The sequence below is a fragment of the Canis lupus genome, chromosome 6, assembly GCF_048164855.1.
Source record: "Canis lupus baileyi chromosome 6, mCanLup2.hap1, whole genome shotgun sequence".
NCBI classification, from domain to species: domain Eukaryota; kingdom Metazoa; phylum Chordata; class Mammalia; order Carnivora; family Canidae; genus Canis; species Canis lupus.
The window spans coordinates 37003293-37015939 of record NC_132843.1 but is presented as its reverse complement, the minus strand read 5'-3'; the positions used below and the strand labels follow the sequence as shown (position 1 = coordinate 37015939).

At 34.1% G+C, this 12647-nt stretch overlaps 1 protein-coding gene across 14 annotated transcripts in view; it reads left to right on the top strand.

Moving 5' to 3' along the window:
- PIAS2 (protein inhibitor of activated STAT 2) overlaps positions 1-12647 on the top strand; it is a 146982-nt gene that overhangs the window by 24355 nt on the left and 109980 nt on the right. For 3 of the 14 annotated variants that reach the window (XM_072829482.1, XM_072829481.1, XM_072829478.1), the window contains exon 2: positions 6184-6272. The exons of 9 other annotated variants lie outside the window; for them this stretch is intronic. The gene's annotated coding sequence lies outside the window, so the exon portion shown is untranslated. Of the gene's footprint in view, positions 1-6183; positions 6273-8508; positions 8618-12647 lie in introns of those variants that run through there. 2 more of the 14 variants (XM_072829477.1, XM_072829476.1) reach the window with 1 other exon arrangement.

The following is a 12647-nucleotide window of genomic DNA, read 5'->3' as shown; positions in this document are numbered from 1 at the left end:
TATTTTTATTTTTTTTAATTTTTATTTATTTATGATAGTCACAGAGAGAGAGAGAGAGGCAGACACACAGGCAGAGGGAGAAGCAGGCTCCATGCACCGGGAGCCCGACGTGGGATTCGATCCCGGGTCTCCAGGATCGCGCCCTGGGCCAAAGGCAGGCGCCAAACCGCTGCGCCACCCAGGGATCCCTCTTTCTTTTTTTAAAAAAAGACTTTATTCATGAAAGACAGAGAGGCAGAGACATAGGCAGAGGGAGAAGCAGGCTCCATGCAGGGAGCTTGATGTGGGACTCGATCCCAGGACTCCAGGATCACGCCTTGGGCTGAAGGCAGGTGCTAAACTGCTGAGCCACCCAGGGATCCCCGTATGCCTGTTTTCAATAAGGATTTATATGTATAGTTTTAGTTTTTACATTCAGGTTGATCCATTTTGGGTTAATTTTTGTTTATGGCATGAGGTGTAGGGATCAGACTTCTTTTGCATGTGGATATCTACTTTCCCACATTATTTGTTGAAGAATGATTTTTTTCTCCCTTGAGTTATCTTGACAGTCTATTTTTATTCAGATATCTGAATTTAAGAAATTGCACAGTTGAAATAAAAGTGATATGTTGATATCATAGTCCAGACTATTTTGTGAATGTTTACTTTGAACCCCCGGTAATGTGGCTTTTCTTTCTAGACTTTTTTGGAAGAGTAGTTTGAAACAAATAAAAATTTTTGTGATTTTGCAGAGCAGTATGAACTTAACAGACATTCAGGGTTTTCCATTTGATTATTCGTATAGGTCAGGAAAAGCTTTTTTTTTTAAAAAATATTTTATTTATTTATTCATTAGAGACAACAGAGAGAGAGAGAGAGGCAGAGACGCAGGCAGAGGGAGAAAGAAGCAGGCTCCTTGCAGGGAGCCAGATGTGGGACTCAATCCCCAGACCTGGGATCACGCCCTGAACTAAAAGCAGATGCTCAACCACTGAGCCACCCAAGCATCTCAGGAGAAGCTATTCTTGATTTTGTTGCAGAAGATGGTGGTTCATTCATTCGTTTGTTTTTTCTTTTCTTCCTTTTTTTTTTTTTGACATTAACTTTAGGGATGCATGGTTATTGATTGTATGAGCTTGGCCACTTTTCTTTAAACTGGAAAATGTTTTTTTTTATTAAGAGGCTTTGTGTACATGTGTACAAATGGGGGCAGAAAGGGGGAGAGAGAATCCCAAGCAGGCTGCATACTCCATGCTCAGCGCAGAGCCTGACATGGACCTGAATCCCACGACCCTGAGATCATGACCTTAGCCAAAATCAAGAGTCAGACACTTAACTGACTGAGCCACCCAGGCACCCTAACCTAGAAAACGGTTTTATTTTATTTTATTTTTTGAGATTTTATTTATTTTGAGAGAAAGAGTGCACATATGACTATGAGTGGGAGGAGAGGGGCAGAGGCAGAGGGAGAGAGAATCCCAAGCAGAGTCCATGCTGAGAGTGGAGCCCCATGCTGAGCTTGATCTCAGGATTCTGAGATCATGATCTGAGCTGAAATGAAGAGTGGGAAGCTTAATTGACTGAGCCATCCAGACACTCCTGAAAAGTAGCTTTAATAACAATTTTTATTCTTATTTCCATTCCTCATTGCAGGAAAATGAAAGCAATACTTGTGCAGATAGTGCAGGAAAATTCAGAAGGAAAAGTAAAGCCCTTTCTTTCCCAGTAGATTCCACTCCTTATATAACTAACTGCTTTTTTTTTTAATCTTTTTTTTTTTTTTTAAGATTTATTTATTTATTTATTTATTTATTCAGAGAGAGCAAGAGAGAGGCAGAGACACAGGCAGAGGGAGAAGCAGGCTCCATGCAGGAAGCCTGACCTGGGACTCGATCCCGGGACTCCAGGATCACACCCTGGGCTTCAGGCGGCGCTAAACCGCTGCGCCACCGGGGCTGCCCTAACTGCTTTTAACCATGTTTGGGTTTTTTTGTTTTTGTTTTTATTTTTTTTCCTTTAGGTTCATTCCCAAACTCAAAAACACCACATATTTTTCTGTATCTTGATTTTTTTTTATTCCAATTCTGAACAGTGTATGTTGCTTGACTCTAGTAGATAAGTTTAGATCATTGTTTTCCACATTATCTGGCATATTGATTTCTACTAGTTATATTATTTTTTTTTAAGTTTTAATTTAAATTCCAGTTAACGTGCAGTGTAATAAAAGTTCCAGGTGTACAAAGTAGTGATTCATCCCTTCTGTACATCAGGTACTGCTCATCACAAGTGTCTGCCTTAATTCCTACCTCACCCATCCCACATCCGTCTCTCCTCTAGTAACCATCAGTTCTCTATAGTTAAAATCTGTTTCTTGGTTTGCCTCAGTTTCTCTTCTTTCCCCTTTGTTTTGTTTCTTAAATTCTACATATGAATTAAATCATATGGTATTTGTCTTTCTCCTAATTATTTCACTTAGCATATACTCTCTAGCTTTATCCCTGTCATTGCAAATGGCAAGATTTCATTCTTCTGGCTGAGTAATGTTCCATTTTGTATGTATGCGCATGTACATATATATGTGTATGTACGTATATGTGTGTGTACGTATATATACACAGACACACCACATCTATATTCATCTATTGATGGACACTTGGGCTGCTTCCATAATTTGGCTGTTGTAAATAATGCTGTTCTAAGTACTGGGGTTCGTGTGTCCCTTTGGATTAATATTTTTTTATTCCTTGAGTAAAAACCTAGTAGTGCAATTGCTGAATCATAGATTAGTTCTATTTTTAACTTTTTGAGGAACCTCCATACTGTTTTACAGAGTAGCTGCACCAGTTTGCATTCCCCAACAGTGCAAGAAGGTCCCCCTTGCGCCATGTACTTGCCAACAGTTGTTTTCTGTGTTGATTTTTGCTATCCTGAGAGGTGTGAGGTGATATCTCATTGTAGTTGTGATTTGCATTTTCCTGATGACGAGTGATGTTGAGCCTCTTTTTATGTGTCTGTTGGCCACCTGTGTCTTACCAGTTCACTTTTGTTCCTAATTCTCCCGTTAATTATTAACGTTTTGTACTAGTTAAACTTCTGTTACTTAACCCATCAGTTTTAGATGGTATCTTTTCAGTTGCCAGCATCTCAGGATTTAGCACTCATCCATTTCCCTTTGTTTCTCCTAGCTCTATCCTTCCTCTTCTTCCAGCCTTCATTTTCTACTGCATTGTCAGAATCTGATCTGCTATACAGAATCTGATCTGCTATACAGCTATTATTATTTTTATTTATATTTATATATTTGAGACTTTCTGGGTGAATGTTGGACTTCTAGATTGACATGTATTTATCTGAAGATTTCCTTGATTTTGTCTTTGAACTCTTCTGTAGGATTTATTTCCGTGATTATATTTTTAGTTTATAGAAGCTTTTTCTTTTAAGAGAAATTTGTCCTCAATTTATGGGGAAAAATGCCTCAAATTATCTGATAATGCTAATTTCTTTGAAAAGATCTCTTGAGACAATTTTCTTATTGGAATCATGGTTTGTATTTGGGAATACCATGCTAATTTTTAAAAAATGGTTGTTATTTAATACAAAAGATTATAACAGGTAAGGAAGGTATAGGTAAATAAACATGCATGTAGCCATCATATAAGTTAAGAAACAGCTCATTTCATTAGGTCAGCAGGGTATTCTTTCCTGATTTTATCCACATTATATAGATATATGAATTTTAAATTATATCTATATGTGTAAATTTTTAATATGTTTAAAATTTTTATACAACTGGAATGATGCTGTATTTGGGGATTTTTTTTTATTATCATTTTTAATTTTCCATGTATAAATACCGTCTGCCCATTCTCTTGTTGGAAATTTGTGTAGTTTCCTTTTTTTCCCCCCCATTACAGGTCCTCAAATTCCTTATTCAACCTTCCAAAACCCAAAATGTTTTGAAAATGCAAAAAAGAAAAATTCTATAAATTTAACCTGCACTGATTTGACACTGTGATTTTGATTGATCTCATTTAGTGTAAATATTTGTTGTTTTTTTTAAATTATTTATTTATGATAGTCATACAGAGAGAGAGAGAGAGAGGCAGAGACATAGGCAGAGGGAGAAGCAGGCTCCATGCAGCGGGAGCCCGACGTGGGATTCGATCCCGGATCTCCAGGATCGCGCCCTGGGCCAAAGGCAGGCGCCAAACCGCTGCGCCACCCAGGGATCCCTAGTGTAAATATTTGTATGTTTCATTGTAGAAATTCCAGGAGTAGAATTGTTGGGATTTAAGGATATGTTCATCTTCAACAGTACTAGATGATGCCATCTTATTTCCCAAAGAGGATTGTATCAGTATTTGCTCTCTCCAGCAATGTAGAAGTTTTCATTGCTTATTAGCTTTCTTACTAACCCTTTTATCAAATTAAAAGTTTTGCCAGTGAGTAAAAATTTCTCCTGTTGGTTTTTAATTTTTCCCTTTGATAATGAAAGTGAGCATCTTTTATTACGCTTATTAACATTTTCTTAACTCTTCTGAGATACTATTACCTAGTTTATGTCTTTTGTCCGTGTTTGCATTGGGTTTAAAATTTTTTTTCTTACTGGTTTGTAATAATTCTACAGTTGGATCTGTGTATGCTTTCTGGATTCTGATCTCTTAATCTGTGCTAACAGCACCATCATGTTGTCTTAATTACTCCAACTCTATAATAACTTTCACAAAAACAAACTTCTATTGATAAGGACTTTCATGTAGGAAATACATAGATCATGAGAGTACAGCTGGATGAATTTTTCAGTATAACCAAATGTGGATAAAGAAATAGAACATTATCAGCACCCTAGAGACTTCCCTTGAGTTACCTCCCAGTGACTAACCTCTGTCTCCTCAAAGATACTACTGGCTTGATGTTAGTCTTAGATTAGTTTTGTCTGTTTTTTCAACTTTATAAAATAGATCTATATATCTTGTATATTTATGTGTATATATTTGTGTATATATTTTTCATGTCTGACTTTTCTCCTCAGTTTTGTTTGCAAGATTCATTTGTATGTAGTTGTAGTTCATTCATTCCCTTCCACTAGCAAAATAATAATTCCAGTTGCTTCACATTCATTCTTGTTCACTTTTAATTTTACATATTTTAGTGAATGTTTAGTGGTTTTAATTTGCATTCTCCTAATGAATAATGATGTTAAGCCTCTTTTAATATATTTATTGGCCATTTGGATATCTTTTGTGACATGGCTTGCCAGTTTTTTTACCCATTTTTATACTGAGCCAGCTATCTTTTTTATACAGATTTGTAGGAATTCATTGCATGTCCCAGATAACAACTCTTGCAGGTTATATTTTACAAATAATCTCGTTTCCCCAGCCCTATATGTCTTTTCAAAGATCTTGACTTCTCAACCTATCCATTGTCCTTTCCCCATTGACAGATATTTCTAGGGCAAAAGAAGCATCAAATGTTGGACTCCCATTTTCTACACTTTCCTTCTTTTCATAGTGTTGGCCTCTCACGTCCTTGCTGACTTCATAGTGTTTCATGTCTTTAAATGGATGTTTTTCATATTATGTTCAGTTTTTAAATTTTCATAGGGAAGGTTAGTCTCCGTCTGCTCAATCTTTGAAGGACAAGAAGGAGGCCAAGTTCTGCCTTACAGTTCTTTAGGGAACTTCTTGGCTATTTGATCCATTGAAAATTTTTTAAATCTTTTTTTTTTTAAGTTATGTACACATACAAACACGCATGATCTATTGGGATTTTGATGGGCAATGCATTGGATCTGTAAATCAGTTTGGAGAGAATTAGGTTTTCTTAACCATGAATATTGTAATCGCCATTTATTTGTTAGGTCTTTTACAATGTCTTTCATAAAGTTTTATAATTTTCTTCAACTAAACTATTGCAAATATTTTGTTAGATTTATTTTTAGGTACTTTATTTTTATATCAAGTCATAAATGGTAACTTTTCGTAATTCTGTTTTCTACTTTGCTGGTGTATAGAAGTACAGTTTTGACTTTGTGTAACAACCTTGCTATACTCCTAATTGTGGTAAATTATCTATAGAATTCTTTGGATTTTCTGTGTAGACAGATCTATCTGTGAATAATGACCTCTTTGTTTCCTCCTTTCCAATTCTTATGCCTTTTTTTTTTCTTTCTTTTTCTTGTCTTAATGTGCTGGCTAGGATCTCCAGTACAATGTTGAATAGAAGCGGTGATGGGGGCATCCTGATCTTGTTCCTGATTTTAAAGGGAATGCTTTCAAAGTTTCACAGTTAAGTATAATGCTTGCTGTAGGTTTATTGTAGATAATCTTTTCAGGTTAAGGATGTTCCTTTCTATTACTAGTTTGCTAATTTAAAAAAGCCATGAATGGATGTTGAGTTTTATCAAAAGCCTCTTGTGTTTTTTGAGAAGATATTTTTCTTTTGTAATCTGTTTTTGAGAAGATATTTTTCTTTTGTAACCTGTTAACAGGTTTATGCTATGTATTTCAAGCATAAAGTCAATCCTGATTTGTCTCTCTTTTTCATTATTGGACTCAAATTGAAGATAGTTAACTTAAGATTTTTGCTTCTAATAATTAATAATATTGACCTGTAAAAATATACGCTTCTTTCTCTGGAAGAAATTATGTAAAATTAGAATGATAGAATTCCCTATAAAATTGTTCCTGTTTTTTTTTTTTTCTGTGTGTGTGTGTGTGAGAGAGAGACACTTCTTTTTTTGTGTGTGTGTGAGACACTTCTTAACTACTGATTGAATTGCTTTGTTGATAGGATTGTTCATATTTTCAACTTTCAAGACAGTTTCGGTAGGTTATAATCGTATAAGAAGTTGCCCATTTCATTCATGGTCTTGAAATGATATTAAGTTGTTAATCTCTAATTTTGTGTAGTACCTTTTATCTTTTAATGTTAATGTTCCTTTTATCTTTTTTCTTTTAATGCTTTTTCTTTTGATCAATACTAAAAACTAAAAGCTTGCTAATTTTTAAAGACTTTTCAAAGAATCAAGGTTTTTTTATGCTTTTCAATGTATCTTTCCCCCATTTTATTAATTTCTGCTCTTTATTTGTATACTTTATACTTTTTTGGTGTTTATTTTTATTCTTTCTCTAAGTTGGATGCCTTGCTTTTTAATTTTCAGTGTTTAACATAGGTCTCCATTGTTTTCCCTGCATCACACAAGTTTTGATATGCAATGTTTTCATTATTTTTCACTGTGAATTCCTTAATTTATGAGTTATTTAAAAGTTTTTATTTCCAAATATATGAGAGTTTCTTTAGTTATTGGTTTTTAACTGTGTTGTGGTTAGGAAGCAAGTTCTGTGTGATTCTAATATTTTGAAATCTGCTAAGACTGTGGTCAGTTTTTATTTTTTTGTACTTGAAAGAGAATGTGTATTTTCCAGTTGTGAGCACAGTTTTACATATGTCTGGTAGTTAGGCTTGTTAATTCTATTCAAATCTTCCATATCTTTTTAGAGAGAAGTATGCTAATCTTTTAGAAGAATGTTTTTTCCCTAGTTTATGTAGTTATACTGATTTTTTAAAATATATTTTAAATTAAAAAATATATATTTTAAATTATTGCTAATACATGAAAATTAAAGATTATATTTTTCTGTTGAATTGGAGCTTTTACTTTACTCTCTGTCGTTACTCCTTGTGTCTTTGAATGTTCTTTGTATTACTGTTTCATATTATACCTATACTGTTTTCTTTTGGTCCACGAATCTTGCCTGATTTTTAAAATTCTCCCTACTCCTACATTTTTGTTTTCTTTTGTTTTAGTTTTCTCTCGTGAATATCATGCTGTTGGATTAAAAAATAATCTGCTTTAGTAATCTTGGTCTTTGTAATTTTAAACTTATTAAGATAATTGTCAGTTTACTCACAGTTGTAAAAAATATTACAGACATTTCATGTACTCTTTACCAAGTTTCTCACAGTGGTAGCATCTTGGAAAACCAAAGAACAACATCACAACAATATTAGAAGGATATTGACATTGACCCCAACAAGAAATAGACCGTTTCCATCACTATAAGGATACCTCTGTCTTTTTTATTGCTATGCCCACTTCCTTCCCATCCCCTTAATACCTTAGACCCAGTCATCTGTTTTTCATTTCCGTGGTTTTATTTTTTCTAAGAATATTATATAAATGGAATCATACAGTATGTTACCTCTTGGGTTTTTTTTTTCCCCCCGATCAGCATCATTCTCTGGAGATTGATTCATGTTTTATGTATCAATAGTTCATCTCTTTATTGCTGAGTATTTCATGGTTTGGATTAGTTTAACCATTTACCTGTTGAAAGACATCCATGTTGGTTAGAGTTTTGGGCTGTTAAGAATAAAAGTGCTTTGAGATTTCTGCAGAGGCTTTTTTGTGAACGTAAGTTTTCATTTCTCTGGGATAAAAATACCCAGGAGTGCAATTCCTTGGTTGTATAGTTATTATAAATATATAGTTTTTAAAGAACTTGCCAAACTGTTTTCCAGAGTGGCTGTACCATTTTACATCCTTACCAGCAATGTATGGAGTGATCCAGTTTCTCTGCATCCTCGCCAGCATTTGGTGTTATCACTGTTTTTCATTTTAGTCATTCTGGTATGTATCTAGTGATACCTCAGTGAGGTTTTAATTTGCACTTCCCTGGTGGCTAATGATAATGTGTTTCATGTGCTTATTTTTTGTCTAACCTTATTGGTGAAATCTGTCTTTATGCCTTTTGCCTTTTTTAAAATTGGATTTTTTTTTCTGTTGGATTTTGAGAGTTCTAGAGATATACTAGGTACTTGTCCTTTGTTGGTATGTGGTTTGCAAATACTGTTGGCAAGCCTGTTGATTGGTTTTTCATCTTTAATGGGGTCTTGCAGAGCACAAGTTTTTAATTTTGGTGAAGTGTAGTGTATATATTTTTTTCTTCTGTCGATTTTTCTTTGAATGTCAAGTCTAAGAACTCTTAGCCTAGCGCTAGTTCATGAAGATTTTCTTCTGTTCTTCTTTTCTGTTCCCGAAAAGTTTTAAAGCTTTATTCTAACATTTAAGTCCGTGATCCATTTGGAGTTAATTTTTGTATAAAAAGTAAGTTGTAGTTGGATGTATAGTTTGCTTCAGCACCATTTGTTGAAAGGCAATCTTTCCTCCATTGAGTTTTTTTTGACCTTTGTCAAAAACTATTTGGGCATATTGTGTACGTCTGTTTTTGGGTTCTATGTTCCATAGACCTGTTTGTTACCTCTTCTAATACTACATACCACACAGTCTGGGTTACAGAGCTAAGTTGTTGAAATTGAATAGACTGATTTCTATTTTTTTCATATTGTTTTAGCTCTTCTAGTTCCATTGCCTTTCCATATAAATTTTAGAATAATCTCATCTATAAGAAAGTCTTGGTGGGATAAATGTGTGTCAGTTTAGTGAAAATTGGTGTAGTTACTTTGTTGAGTCTTAAAAGCCATGGAGAATCCATTCATTTAGATTTTCTTAGACTTTTTTCATTAATATTTTGTAGTTTTGAGTATACAAGTCTTGTATTTTGTTAAATATTTAAACAAGTATTTTCTTTTTTTTTGGAGTGAATGTAGTGTTTTTAACTTCTTTCCATATGTTCTTTGTCAGTATATAGAGATATGATTGACATTTGTGTGTTGCTCTTGCCTTCTGCAACCTTGCTGAACTCAGTCATTGGTTGTAAGAGTTGTTTTATAGATTCTTGGGATCTGCAAATATAGGCGATTTTTAAATTTTTTTTCTTTTCAGCTTGTGTGCCTTTTATTGCCTCTTCTTGTCTTTTCCTTTTCCAGAACTTACAGACCTATTCTGACTAATAGGGTGCGAATTGACATTCTTGCCTCATTCCCGCTTAGAATGATACATTGTCTTTCACCACTGAGTATAATGTTAGCTCTAGATTTTTTTGTAGGTGATTTCTATCAAGTTGAGGAATTCTCCATTCCTGCCTCTTGAGAATTTTTATTATGAGTGGGTATTGAATTTGTCAAATGCTTTCTCTGCATTGACTGCTATGATCATGTGGTTTTCTTTTTTTAGCTCTTAGTAAGGATATACTACAAAAAAAATATACTACATTGATTTTTGATTTCACACATTGAACCAGCCTTGTAATCCTGAAGTAAAACCTCACTTGGTCATGGTATATAATTCTATTTATTTATTTTTATTTATTAAAGATTTTATTTATTCATGAGAGACACAGAGAAAGAGAGGCAGAGACACAGGCAGAGGTCGAAGCAGGCTCCATACAGGGAGCCCAATGTGGGACTCGATCCCAGGACTCCCTCCCGGGACTCCACGATCACACCCTGGGCTGAAGGCAGGTGCCAAACCACTGAGCCACCAGGGATCCCCTATAATTCTTTTTATATATTACTAAATTCTATTTGCTAACATTTGTTAAGCATTTTAACATTTATATGTGTGATGGATATTGGTTTATAGTTTTATTTTTCGTACTATTTTTATTTAGTTTTGGCATCAGGGTAATACTGGTTATAATTTATAGAATGAATTTGGAAATATTCTGTTTTCTGGAAGAAATTAGATTGGTGTTAATTCTTCTGTAAATGTTGGGTAGAATTCTCCAGTAAAACCATTTAGGCCTGATTATTTTGGGGGAGTTTTACTTTGTAATTTAATTTTTTTGAAGATTTTATTTATTTATTAGAAAGTACTAGCAGTGGTGGGGAGGACAGACAGGGAGAGAGAGCCTTAAGCCGACTCCATGTTGAGCATGGAGCCTCTTGCTGGGCTGAACCTTGCAACCCTGAGATCATGACCTGAGCCAGAATCAGGAGTTGGGTGCTTAACTAACTGAGCCACCCAGGCACTCCTGTTTTGGGGAGTTTTAAAATTATAAATTAGATTTCCTGAGGGGTTTTTATGTACTTCATTTTTATTTGTTGGGATTATTGATATATTTACATTTATTCTTCTTCGTTTTGTGCTTTCCTACTTTTTCTGTGTTTTGTCTCTCCATGTTACCACCTTTTGGGCTGATTTTTTTCCCTGCCCATTTACTTGTGTGAAATTACTTTTTTTTTTTGGTTCTCTTGTACACCCTTGGAGTTATCTTGGATTTTCTTTTGAAATTTTGGTACATGTGTGTAAGTCTAAAGCTATCTATTCCTTCAATTACAGGATACTTTAAACTGCTCCGTACTCGACCAACTTAAATGCATGCCATTGCCCTGCAGTTTTGTTTGGTCATTTCTTAGCCTTACAAATGTGATATCCTAATTTTATCTAGTAGATGTTTAAGCTAATCACCTCCCTCCCCAGGCTGTCATTTCCTTTGGTCATCATTCTGCTTAGATTCCTCTAGATTCCTCTGGTACAGCTGTAACGGGCTTTTTATTTTTCTTTCCTTGTGCTAGACATGCTTGCTTTCTCAAATGTTTTCCACCTGCTGCCTCCAAGGCCTTCGAACGCTTTTCTGCAGATATTGATTGGGTGGCTTCTCACTCCTTCAGTTATTCAGTTACCTCTGGAGGTAAACCTTCCCTCTTTAAGATTGCAAATCCTTTACCTCTTCACTCTCTGTTTCCTTTTCTCCCATTATTTTTGACCTTTGTTATTGCCACCTGCCATGTTATATATTTTATTCTTTATGGTAAGTGCCACCTGCCATGTTATATATTTTATTCTTTATGGTAAGTTTTAATTTGTCCAGCCCCTCAGTTATTCTTTGAAGTTTTATTATATTTATAAAATTGAGGGATAGTGACATCTTTTCAATATTTATTTTATCTAGTAAAATAATATAGTCCTTACTTTAGTCAATGTTTCTTTTATGTCTTGTTTTTATGTAGCTATTACAAAATTTTTAAATTTATGCCTTTGCACTTTATATTTTGTTACTTAGGCTTTTTTAAAATAATGTTATTTTTCTTATCAGTAACTTGAAAATCTATATAGATAACTCCATGAATTTTCTTATTAGGTCTTATTTTTCAGTGGATGCTTTTATATTTTCAGTATAGACAGTTCTGTCATTTGTAAATTATAAATATTTTTAAAATCTGTATTAGGCACTCTAGAATAATTTTGAATGAGAAAACATCTTTCATAGGTTTTTATGATCAAATGTTTCATCTTCAAGGAAGATATTTGTTCTTGATTTCTGATAGCTACCTTTTATCATGTTAACAGTTTCATTCTGTTTCTTTTTATTGAGAGATTTTATAAGTAATGGATAGGACTTCTTCAAATGCCCTTTTGTCATTTATGCAGATAATCATATGGCTTGTTTTGAGCAAATCTTTTTGTATTGCTTTCCTTACTTTTTAACAGTTTTCAGAATAAGGAGAGTTGGTTTCTCAACATCCTGTAACAGAGATCAGTGAGTTTTTTTTTAAGTATTGTTATTATGAACAAGTGATTTTTAATACATTTGATGTGTTTGAATTGATGCAGTTATTTTCTTTGATGGTTAGATTTTCCTGTCTTGGGCTACTGGGTGGTTTTCTGTTTCCTTCTGACAAGATTCCAGTAGTCTTTGATAATTCCTTTGCTTTCTGGTATTATAAAATATTCTTGTGCATTTTTTATCCCAGACTTGCAATTAGCCATTTCCTCAAGGAGCCTGGGTTCTCTCTCTCTCTCTCTTTTTTTTTTT